The sequence below is a fragment of the Hyalella azteca genome, unplaced genomic scaffold (assembly GCF_000764305.2).
Source record: "Hyalella azteca isolate HAZT.00-mixed unplaced genomic scaffold, Hazt_2.0.2 contig14817, whole genome shotgun sequence".
In the NCBI taxonomy this organism is placed as follows: Eukaryota; Metazoa; Arthropoda; class Malacostraca; order Amphipoda; family Hyalellidae; genus Hyalella; species Hyalella azteca.
Window position 1 is genome coordinate 89,302 of NW_025944691.1, and position 12,478 is coordinate 101,779.

The window sequence follows — 12,478 nt, forward strand, 5'->3', positions numbered from 1 at the left end:
TTCATTGCTTCTTTACGATTATAAGCTTAATGTTTGAGGTCACTTAAAGTTCTGTTTATTCTTTTATTTATTCATTGGACTAACTCCTAAAACTGTTCCATTTGGATTTAAGAATTTCGGCACTCTAGGTTTTGTATTATTTTTGAAGTTTTCGCATTCACTTTTAGATACGGGCTGGTTAGGGCTACAAAAATGCGGAACGCAATTGAATATAACCATTTCGTAAAATATTTGTGTAAAAATTCGGTGTGTGCATTATGAACTGAAGCTCCCTGAGTGACGGTACCAAAGTTTAATGATAAAGAGATGTAGTCTGTTAACGGGGAAGGAATTAATGGCTACGGAAGTCGAAAATCCTTGCCACGGCGCTTACCATTTAGAGGCGAGGTGCATGGTAATGATGACGAGCGTTTAGTGCGAGATAAACGTGATCACCAAAAAATTTGGTAAGCGAAATGTCATCAGCATGGATTTACGTGAACGAAAATGAAGTAATGGTCCAATAATATTCGGCAGAAAACATGCTGTTATCAATGATATTTCTCCTGCCCTTGACGATTTTGATGCACTCACAATGAAATTTGGATAGTGAATTTTATACAAGAAAATGCAGTGGGTTGGGCTGACAGCATTACAATTGAAATGGTGGGCTGGAGTGACACCATTACAATTGAAATGGTGGGCTGGAGTGACACCATTACAATTGAAATGGTGGGCTGGAGTGACACCATTACAATTGAAATGGTGGGTTGGAGTGACACCATTTAGTTTGAAATGGTGTGTTGAACTGACACTATTTAAATTGAAATGGTGGGTTGGAGTGACACCATCACAATTGAAATGGTGGGTTGGACTGACACCAAGAACCGCCATTTCAATTCGAAGGTTCAAGTACATCTTTAATAAAGACTAATTCATCACACAGCCCCCGATCAGCAGGAGTACTGATTTATTCGCAGCAGATGGTGTGCCAGGCAACACAATATTGATGGGCCTGGTGGTTCATCCCTTCACTCCTCACATGTATCACGCTCCTATAGCTATGTTCCGTAGTTCGGATCTGATGTGGTAAAATCCTTATTTTTTATTCAACATCATAAGATTTTATGAGATTTCTTGATTTATAGATTGAAGCAGAAATGATCTTATACATCGCTGTATAACGCGTTTCAGGTTGAAGTCGGGCAAATGTTTTGTTGAAAAGTTTTAACAATCGGTTGCGCTTGAATAATATTTTAGGATGCATTTCTGGGATGAACTAGAGAGATGTTGACCGGAATACGGTTTTCACGTTTTATGTTCGTGCTATCAGTAACGACGAAAAGCTGTTAGCTGCAGATGGTTTAAAATCCTTTCTATTTTAAGAATTTCTAGTTAAACTACTTAACTATCCTGCCAGTTAAGCAGAACTTATCCCAGCGAATAATTTTTCGGTGCAACGAATTTTTAGACCACATGTCCAACTGTTCTAAAATCATGATGGCATATGGTTGGAAAGCTAGAAAAATAATTTGGGAACTTCGCTCGAGTCGTAACACTTTAGCGCATTTTCTAATTTATGGAAAAATGCCCTATTGTGCTCGTCATGTCCGTCCGTCCGTGACTTCACGTTTTCGTCGACGAGAAAATGCGCTCTCTGTCATTCACTGCAGTAAGTACTGAGTTATATTTATATTATATTCATCTCAAAACCGTGGTGCGATGTTACAGGGCAAGCAACGCCATTAACGTAATTGTTCACAACGCCGTTCTCAGAGCTGTCATCACCAGCGGCCGCTTGTGCTTTCCTGGCAAACAAATTGTTCTTGGTGGTTCACATGCATGCTGAGTACGAACTATTCCTGGACGGTGGAGTTTTTCCTTCGTGAGTAACATATCCATTTTATCTGTATACAAAAACGCGGAGAACGTTAATAATCAATAATTATTGGTACCTACGTTGAAAACCTATCTAATCAGCACCGTCTTGAATCGCAAAGTTTTTGCAGTTTATGAAACGATTGAAATTATTTTTTGCTGTTCATATGAATACCTGTTGATAATGCTAGTGAGTAACAATAGGTCATGTTATAATTATGATTAACGGCGAGATCTCCGTCAACGGGAACAAAAAATTAAGTCTTATGCTCATGCTAGGAATCTCACCTTCATGAAAAATTAACCCCAAAACCATATTGAATCTATAATTAAACTGCATCGTAGTTGAAATAAGACTGACCTCAATGCGAACAAATCGCAATCCACCGTTTAAGAGCAATCCACCGTACGTGAGCAATACACCGTACATAAGCAATCCACCGTATAATTATGAGAAATACACCCAGAGGTGGGCAGTAGCGCGCTACATGTAGCGGTCGCTACTAGCGGCCGCTACATTTTAAAGTAGCGCTACCCAGCTCTGAATACACCGTATGTTTTCAATCTGCCGTCTATGTACAGTTCACTGAGAGTGTTTGATTCCCCAGTTTGACAATGGAGACCGCACCTGCTCTACTGTAATGATCTGCGGAGACAATGCGCTGGCGAAGTCCGGCTTAAACATTTCTAGCTCGACCTGGAACAGGTCGGATGTACCTTAATGAGGGGGGCAGAAATTGGGTGGACTTGAATGAGTACTGTTTTTTTTTTGTAAATCGTCCCTTTTTAGCAAGCTTAGGGATTTCTAGTATCCGAATTGAACTCTTGTGCTTACTGGCCAAATGAATATTTGGACTATATTCCAATTATTGAATTGCCTGCACTCCTTAACGTAGAATGGCAGGAACATCATGAGCACAAAATGCTGTCTTGGCTTGCTGTGATGACGAGGGCGTCTTTTCGATCCAATCAAATTCTGCATGATGGTGCTAGAGCAATAAGGCAATTATTACTATACAATCCAAAGACGTCTTGTGGTGCTTTTGCAATAACAGCGTCATTACTACCAACCTAATCCCGTTTTCTGGTGCTGGGACATGAAAGTGTGCTCTGAATTGAAGAAATCAAGTTTTTCCTCCTAGTCGTTGGCTTGTTAGGCAGCACTGAGAAACCGGCGTTTTTTCCAAACTATCCAATAAATTTGCCTAAACTGGTTCTGGTAACACGGGTTTAATTTAGATCTCTTAATTCCACACGCCAGTTGGCCCGACCTGGTAGACACGTCGGGCCCTCGTGGTCATCTCGTGGTGGCGCCTTGCTGCATAAAAATCGGCAATTAAATTGAATGTAGTCAAGTCATGTTATCCTGATAATTGTATGTAGTCAAGTCATGTTATCATGATAATTGGATCACGCTTCCTGACACCAGCCTTGCTCCGGAGCTGTCTGGTGAGTAAATTTAATAAGGTTAATCTAGTTAATCTAATAATGTAATATTAATAATAATAATTAATAAGGTTAATCTAATAAGGTTATCTAATTAATACTATAAATATACTATCCTATACACGTTCATGCCGGATGAATGTTTATTGCATAAAATAGCTCTGTTCAAATTCTAAGAAGTTCCCGATAACTGATTATTTTAAACAACGGTTTATCAGTTAATCTAGGTTATCTAATTAATACTATAAATATACTTACTATCTTATACACCTTCATGCTGGATGAGTGTTTACAGCTTAAAAGAGCGCTGTTTAATTAAATTCTAAGAAGTTCCCGATATCATATTATAAACAACGGCCGACAGTCTCGACATTGCTTTGAAATGCAATGATGAACTGCAAAGGCGCTTACGACCTCAGGCGTGGAGACGCATTTTACCCCCCCAGCAATACCTAAAATCTAATTACAAAATTGTGGGGCTTGTTAAGCGCTAATGGTTATTTATCAACATTAACATATAAGTGAAGAAAGTTTATTTAATTTATGACAGTAAGATAGCATGAAACACATGAGCTTCTACAAAATGGGTTGCTAAAAAGTACATATACGACAAGTAAGAACTTACATATATGAGTATACTAATAATAATAATTTTTCGTCCAAATGTAATTCACGGTCATTCTTTTCAAGACTAAAATGGTGACAATAAATGATGATATTGTCGATTTTAGATGTCGGGCATACATTTTGATCAGTCCATGTGTTGAGAATTCCATTAACAAAATTTATGGTGTATGGTCGTGACGGTGATTGTTGTCAGCATTTAAGTAACAACTATTCGAGCCACGGGCGAAGAGCGTATAAAATACAATTAGGATAGAAGTGATACTTGTCTATGACATTTAATCACAAATACACTCATCCAAGACGGAAAAACCTAATGCGTTCAAGTCCGCCGATATCAAAATACACGACGAAGATGTGAAGAAATGGTGATTGCGTATGTAATTTATACGTTGCTTCATTTTTGCTGAATTTAAATGATATTAACAGTGCAAAATCATGCAAGTGAGACCTGTACTTTTATAACAAAGTAGTACACATGCACATGTGAAGTTAGATATTGATCAAATAATGATCAGAATCATTATGTAAATTCAAGATTGTTTGAATTTAGGCTATTTTTTCTCTTAGAAACCAGCATCAAGTCGCTGCTTGTATTTTAGTTTACACTGGCACAGTTCACTGGTTTTATTATTAGATCCAGTTAATAAAATAATAATATTGTGTTCCTACGTTGCTCATTCCATATGCTCGATATTATTTATAATCATTAATCACGTTAGCGCATTCGCTGGTGTTCCCAAAACACTAAATCTATATTTATTTCAATAGTAATCCCAAGTGCTCAGTAGGTCAGCTGATCATCGAAGTTATTTTATATTTTTTTTATTACATTTTATTTTATGCTAGTCGAGGCTCCACCACATTACCATCGTAATGGCTGTGTTTAATACTAATGCCTAATGAAACGTGTTCATTTAATGTGATTCTCAGGATTATTATTGCAAAGTTTCGGTTAAGCCTCATCGTAAAAGCGGTCTCAGATCTCGTCTGCTGTCCGTAAATTCGGCCGAAGTTTTAATGAAAAATTAACTTGGTGTGTAAAAGTTGGTAATGATGGGAAGTGGATTGAAGACTAGCTAAAATTTCTCAAAAAATTTGTTTGAAAATTGTAACTAGTGATTGATAGTGGACTTAGAATTTCTAGAAAGTTTTCCACTAGACAGATGAGATTGTTAGGCGAGGAGACAAGCAGCAAACCGAGAATAATTTTCCCAACATTTCGAGTTAGTAGATAAAATTTTTGTTAAAATTATTCTTATAGATGGAATGCCTCATCAGTAAAAAAATTGATTAATTAGACGTATGAATAAAAATCTGTTAATATAACACAAGTCTTACATGATTTAGCATTTTGCACGTATTGTTTTATGAAAACTGCAGCCCAAAACGTAACGTACAAACTGATGTTCGAATACTGCCATTTGATTGCAATTGTAATAGAATATTATGATATATTTTACTGAAATATTACACATATTTCAGTGCAATTATTATTAAAATTGTTGAGTGTTCTCACATTTAAATGATATTTCGTATTTTGTAATCACGATATTTTCTTGCACTTGATATAAATTTAAACTCTTGTTCGCAATACCCGTCGTATTTCATTAAAAACAATAAGATTGACTCGAATATGACACAGAATACCATCAATTAACGAAATTCTCCATTGTGAACATTTCAACTCTCGAACACAATTTCTCGTCTTGATAGTTCAAGAATCACGTACTTCATGAATAACTGAAAAACTGACACGAGGATAAATATGTTCCCCTGAGAACACTGTGAAGGTGTAGCTTTTTCAACGTTTTCAGCTGGTACAATCCTGAATTTAAAACCTGTGAAAATAGAAACCTCGCGATTGTGCAAGGATAATTATGCTCCCACTTTAGAAGATCCAGCTTTTTCAACGTTTTCAGCTGTAACAATCCTGAATTTAAAATCTGTGAAAAAGGAAACCTCGCAATTGTGACTGCAATCATTCCCATCAGAGACGCCGGGAAGCTCAATCTCGTCGAGCTTTGTCCTCTACACTCGAGAGCGCATTCCATTCCAGCCATAAAATTCCATCTATTGGCTTCGTCTTTGTCGAGCGCTTTTAATGTTGGAATTCAACATTTCAAAAATATCCCAAAACATTTATTGGAATACCCATCAGAAAAGACTGAAACATCGATTTAAAATTAAACTGAAATGATTGTTAAGGAAGGGATATTTTAAGCTATTGAATAATTTTCCGGCCTGATTCGTCGAGCGCTTTTAATGTTGGAATTCAGCATTTCAAAAATATCCCAAACAATTATTGGAATACCTATCAGAAAAGACTGATACACCGATTTAAAATGAAACTGAAATGAAAGTTATCGAAGTAATACTTAAAGCTATTGAATAATTTTCCGGCCTGAAAGTAGGATAAGAATGTAGTTGTATCAAACGAGAATAAAAATTCTGTGCTATTTATGTATACCTTATAAGATGACGAGAGCGAATACCATAAATGGGTTGAACGTTTACACTTCACTTTTTTACTTACTTTAAAATTTTACTTTTTAATTGCTTAATTATTTTAATAATCGAACATTATCTTCCAAATGCTAAGTAAGTAAATCGAGGTTACAATATTCAACAGATAAAACATAAATTTTTTCAACACTGATATAAAGCTGCTACCAAAATCTATCACAATGATGTTCGAATGAAAGTAATGATACTTTTGTTAGAATTTCCATGATGATAATAATAATAATAATATTATTGATAAAAATATTATAATCTTATGTTTGAGGTGCCCTCGAAGTTCGTTTGAACCATACGAAACGATGAATGCTTCGTAGAATAATAATAATAATAATAATAATAATAACAATAATAATAATAATAATAATAATAATAATAATAATAAACTCGCTATGTGAACGTAAGTACTTACGCTCTATTTTCTTGTCTATGATTGGTGGATTTTGCTTGAAAGGCCGTCAATGATTGGCTGATGAACTTACGATCTCTTAACTTTTTTTGAAAGTATGGGCCCTGAATAGGCTGGGACCTCCATAGGTTTTCAATATACCTAAGTCGACTGATGTTCGGACGGAGGCCGTGAAACAACATGCTAATCCGACAGATTATTAGCAAAAATGTGCCCCACAAAAAGAAGTTCCAACGAAAAAGTACATCGTCACTTAAGAAGACCGGTTATAGTAAAATAAATTTCATTATTGCAGCGTTTAGGTTATTACAACAATTGTTGCAATGCAAATTCTTAAGTTAATTCATGTCCATTGAACGCCGTTGCTCTAAACGCAATAAACATCCATTCGGTGATTTGACACTCCTGGATAAAATAGTGGTTTAATAGAAAAACTCCAGAATAAATGCTACAGAATCTGTGTAAAGGAATTTTGAGCAATGGGCGTAACCACTGTTGTGCAAATAAAATGTAGAGCCTTCCTCAGCGTCTCATTACGCTTGTCGCATTTGTTCAAGGGAAAAGTTGAGACTTGCCGAGCAACACTGAAAAAAAGTTGTAAAATAATAATGTCCGCCTTGTTTTTTACCAGGAGCTATATTAAACCAAGAGTTGTCTAGAACATGAGCGGTTCATAATTCGTTTCTAATCTTTATTTAGCTTCGCATAACTGAATATTCGTTTGAATAAATGTCTATCCATCCACTGAACATCATCTATTTCAACCGAGTATTGAAGCAGAAACAATTGAGAATGCAATTCTCGTTTTTATTTGTTTGCAATAATACGATTATTTTCAACGAAAATAAACAATTTGCTGAATTACATAAGCTGTGGCGACTAGGCACTAAATCAGGAACTATGCAATTTTCCACCCAAGATCTTGTCAATCCAAGCTCATTTTTAGCGCATTTTCGCATTTCTGGAAAAATGCCATATTTGCTCGTCATGTCCGTCCGTCTGTCTATCCATCTGTCTCTCCGCCTGTCTGTCCGTCCGTCTGTCCGTCTGTCTGTCCGTCCGTCTGTCCATCTGTCTGTCCGTCTGTCTGTCCGTGACTTCAAATTTTCGTCGACGAGAAAATTCGCTCTCTGTCGCTCACTGCAGTGAGTACCGAGTTATATTTTTTTTACTTAAATGGCTTCGGACGAATTAATCCACAACTTTTGTTATCTAAGCATATATTGCAGGTGCAATTACCATTTTCTCTAAAGCGGAATGCAAGTTTGCGGTAAAGAACGTAAGTTTCAGGAACTAAATGCCATCCATTTCTTTTATGCGTAACAACGCTTTACAAGTTCTCTACATTATTTCGTTAATTTCAATTGCTGTTTTGTACTTACATTTTTACTTGTTACTTAATGGTTAATTGCATATAAGTGCCCATGCGCAATGTTGTTGCTTGCATTTAATTGGTATCTACAATGTTAATTTTTCCTAAATTGTTACTTTAACGTAAATTGCGATATCCGATATGAAGAGAACGATCGGCTAGAAGGCGATTTAGAGACACCACCAATGTACAGCTTTTCAAACTTGATTCATATTTAATAAAATTTTACAATTTAAGATCTAAAACGGCTATCGGTATCACTATAATTATTTTTTTTGCATAATACACACGAAACTTAGACTAATTTGATCCGGAATAATAATTACGAAAACATGTTAATCCAAGCCCTATAAAAACATAACATTGGTCCAACTACGATACACTGATGTTTTAAATTTTTTTTAATTATGAAAGAAGTCAGGCAACGTGCTCTTCTAAATTGTACCTGCATTGCTCTTATCAAGCACTAATATACATAGAAATTTTTGCTGTTGAATCGCACTAAAATTGTAGAAAAAAAAAATATCTTCACCAAAATCGTAGCACCTTAACTCACTCGCGGACAATGCATTTACTTTTTCGTCCAGCAAATCGCTTCACTATTAAGACTATGCACTCGTTTGACAGGATCGTCCATCATCAATTAGAAGGCATTAAAGTCAGGGTTTTAGAATTATTTAAGTTGATTTTTTATATAATATTGATCATATTGTATTATTGACTGAATGACAGCACACATAAAATATCATCTGAAATCAAAAATGAAATTTTGCCATTCACTAACGTTACACAAGCTATGATTTAAACATCATATCACCGCAGTGGCAAACTAAGCTCTATAGAATAACACGCATGGGCTGACGGGTAAATGTTTCAAAATATCTTTTGGCTGTTTAGGCATGCAACGTTCAATCAGTCATGCCAATAATATTACATGGAGTTTTTCAGGTTTCGTAATTATAATAAGAAACTTTTATTACATATTGCCTGTCGTTGTTTAGATTCAAAAGGATATACAATTTCTGCTGAATTTTTGAACTTGTTTCTGAAAGTATTCTGAAAGATAAATTGCGCAATAGATAATTTCAGATGAGTGATGGCAGAGTAAACATATTCCTGCTTTTAACAGCGATCGCAGTTATTGTAGATGTTACTTTCAAGTAAAGACAAGCAGTTCTCTACATTAACCAAGATCAAATTAAACTAAGCTCGATTCTTTAACCCAAGAATCGGGCGCACACTAATTTTCTGCTCTACTGAAAAACTTTAAGAAGTCTCTGCAGTTTGCGGAAGTTCTCATCGGAATGCCAGAGTTGTAAGTGGATCTCTGGCACCGCAGTTCAGTGCATGAACTTGTAAATGAATTTCTCCACCGAGCTCACGACAACAGAAGTTCACTAAAAACTTAATAGCAAAGAAAACTCCTCAAAAATTCATAGTATCTTTGAAGAAAACGTTTCGGAGTCCAACTCCATCGTCAGTTCGAAAATTCTAGAACACCGATAAATCAGTAATTAGTACAGTCATGATTGCAACAAAAAACCTAAGCTGTGAAACCTATCTATTTACAATTTCAAGCGGGTAAGAGCTAAAAGCTAAATTCAAACTAGGCCTCTGTTTAAAAATATACAATGATTCTAAAATGCGCAAATCAGAAACACCGGAACTGGAAGCTAAAACTTTGAAGTCACTGTCAGAAATTGGAACATCGCACTGCTCGGCGTGAACCCGCACAGCCGAATGAGGGGGGCGCGACAGTAAGACAGTTTTTAGTGAATTTGCGATTCAAGCAAACGAGTGATATTAACAGAAGTTCAGTTTCAAAACAAAATACGACAGTTCTTTGGATTCTCGGCTTGTTTATGCACACACTAAAATCTCAGCCAGGAATATTGAAGACACTAAGCAAACTTCAGACTTGATCTCTTATAATTTATTCATTTCTGGTCACCTAAATTTTGCAATGTAATCTAAAAATTTTATTCATTTCACCTGTGACCAATTTTCATACCGATGACACTGAACATTCCACAATTTTTTTCGAATTGCGCGATCATTATTAATGCAAACTACGATGTTTCTGTATTTTCGTCAATTAGTAAACCCGACACTGAAACGGTCTCAATGGGATGGAATTCAAATTCTACTATGAAATCTGCAATAAATATTTTTCATTTCCTTGCCGGGATATTATGGATCCCTGAACGTTATTTAATTCGTGTCATCATATAACGTTGAAGAGAAATTAAGTCGTTGTGCGTCTGAATCTTCGTTGCCATCGAAGCGATCGCCCGTAAATCGGGCGAAGAAAATCCGAAACTTGCAGTGTCTCTGCAGCATGTGTTTCTGTGTGTTGCAGCGTCTCTGCTGCATGTGTGTCTGTGTGTTGCAGCGTCTCTGCAGCATGTGTGTCTGTGTGTTGCAGCGTCATTCTGTGTGTTGCAGCGTCTCTGCAGCATGTGTTTCTGTGTGTTGCAGCGTCTCTGCAGCATGTGTTTCTGTGTGTTGCAGCGTCTCTGCAGCATTTGTGTCTGTGTGTTGCAGCGTCTCTGCAGCATGTGTTTCTGTGTGTTGCAGCGTCCCTGAAGCATGTGTTTCTGTGTGTTGCAGCGTCTCTGCAGCATGTGTATTTGTGTGTTCTGCAGTCCTTGTGCTTGTGTTTCTGTGTTTTGTATGCGGAGGTGGGCAGTAGCGCGCTACATGTAGCGGTAACGGTGCTACATCTAAGCAATTGTAGCGGTAGTGGTAGCGGTGCTACATCTAAGCAATTGTAGCGGTAGCGGTAGGGCCCGCTACAGTTAGAGCATGTACGGTAACGGTAGCGGCCGCTACATTTCAAAGTAGCGCTGCCCAGCTCTGGTTGTACGATGTGTCGGCAAATATTCTCGAGAGGAAAGTCATGGCGATGACAGTCGATCCTCTGGGGACGATGCTAATAAAGCTAGGCGGCGCAGTCTATCATCCAGGGGCCTATACTTTAAAATTCGCTAAGTGAACGTAAGTACTTACGCTCTATTTTCTTGTCTGTGATTGGTGGATTCTACTAGAAAGGCCGTCAATGATTGGCTGATGAACTTACGATCTCTTATTAAAAGTTAGCGCATTTTCTCATTTATGGAAAAATTGCATTATTGTGCTCGCCGTGTCCGTCCGTCCGTCCATCTGTCTGTCTGTCCGTCCGATACTTCACGTTTTCGTCGACGAGAAAATGCGCTCTCTGTCTCTCACTGCATTGAGTCCTGAGGTATATATATTTTTTTGAATGTATGGGTCCTGGTGCCTCCTGGAAGCAAAAGACTTGCTCCCTGGGCCCCGAGGTGGCCCCGGCGCTCGCACGGCAAATGCGTGGCTTTTATTCCAAGTTGGAATTCCAGACACGACGTTCCAGTGACTGGAATAGCGCCGATTCCCATGGCAACGAGTCTAGCTGCTTAAATCTCGAGAAATTTTAAATAATTTTTGTAATTGGAGTTGGTGACTTTTGTTCTGGCTTATTTGTCTCACTTAAGTTTATTTAGGAATATAATTAGGTTGAACTAAGGAGTAAAACACGTTAAAAGGAATGAGATTATGAATTGATTTATTTAAACATTTATTAGCCAGTGACGTTTTAAGGTCTGCGTTGAATGTGAGGTTGATCATGTGTTTATTTTTGTGCATGATTCTCACCATGTAGTCATAATGTAATTCATTCTGAAAATAACCTTTATTAAATAAGATGATGGCACAACAATTATCGCTTGATGCAAACTCATAATTTGTAAATCTACACAAAGAAATTTCCCTTTAATATTCTTATAAGTATCACGAGCACGCTCAACTTATGATCTATCTATGATATGATGTATTTGATCTATGATTTGCTTATGATTATCTATGTATTTGATGAGTCTAATTTTATAAGTTTTTGTGAACCATAGTTTAGTGTAGAAAAGCATTTTTCCGCATGCATATGTATTCACGCATTCATATTTGCGCTCTGGTGAGTCCTAGGACTGCATAAGTGCATATATAAAAAATCGGTACAAAAAGTATTAATAAATAAATCATTGAATGATCTTCCTCCCCATATCAGTATCAGTTGGAGTGAAAAATGCGGACATTTTTAGCACGGATAACATTTATAATTGGCGTACACGTTGTCAGAGTTGAGAGCCGTAATTTAAAATTTTTAAACCTATCGTATTATTGTAGTGTATTTTTTAGAACGTATCGTATTTTTGAAAAGTATCGTACTTTTGAAACGTCTT